Consider the following 1,037-nt stretch of genomic DNA (forward strand, 5'->3'; position numbering starts at 1 on the left):
GATGAGGTCTCGCCAAGTTGTCCAGGTGGGTCTCGAACCCACGGGCTAAGGCAATCCACTCACCTCAGCCTCCCAAAGCGCGGGATTACAGGCTGAGCCACCAAGTCCGGCCAGCAATTTCATTTTTATTTTTGGTGTGAAGTGGCTGTTCTACACAGTTTTCAACTGGGTAGTCAGTTGTCCCCAAGTCATTTACTGAATTTTCTTTGCCCTAAAGTTGAAATACCAACATCATAAAGTCTATACGTGTTTGTTTCTGTATCACTACAACTTTTTTTTTTTTTTGTAATAGGAGTCTCACTCTGTTGCCCAGGCTGGAATGCAGTGGCACGCTCATGGCCACAGCAGCCTAGACCAGCTGGGCTCATTTGATCCTTCTGACTCAGCCTTCCAAGCTGATGGGGCCACAGATGTACAACCAGTCAACCAATTTTTTGATTTATTGGAAGGCCAAAGTGGGAGGATTGCTTGAACCTAGGGGTTCAAGACCAACCTGGGCAACATAGTGAAACCTAATCTCTACAAAACATCAAAAAAGTAACCAGATGTGGTGACAGGTGCCTATAACTCCAACTACTTGCAAGGCTGAGGTAGAAGGAGCACCTGAGGCCAGCAGGTCCAGGCTGTAGTAGCTGTGATCATGCCACTGAACTTCAGCCTGGGTGACAGAGTGGTGACAGAGTGAGTCTCTGACTCAAAAAAAAAAAAAATTTGTTTCATGCACAAAAGTATTTGAAATAGTGTAATAAAATTACCTTCAGGCTGTGCCTATATGGTATATATGAAACATAAATAAATGTTGTGTTTAGACTTAGTCTTTTCCCAAAGATATCTCATTATATATATGCAAATATTCTAAAATTCAAAATATTTCTGGTCCCAGGCATTCTGAATAAGGGATACTCGGTCTGTACTTTGTAGACTTAACTAAGGCAAGAATATATGACCACACATGTATTTATGAAAGATTAAAAGTTTTTTTTAAGCTGGGCTCAGTGGCTCAGCCTGTAATCCCGCGCCTTGGGAGGCTGAGGTGA

This window comes from Carlito syrichta, unplaced genomic scaffold (genome assembly GCF_000164805.1).
Source record: "Carlito syrichta isolate Samal-C Ts95f unplaced genomic scaffold, Tarsius_syrichta-2.0.1 Scaffold305651, whole genome shotgun sequence".
NCBI lineage: Eukaryota > Metazoa > Chordata > Mammalia > Primates > Tarsiidae > Carlito > Carlito syrichta.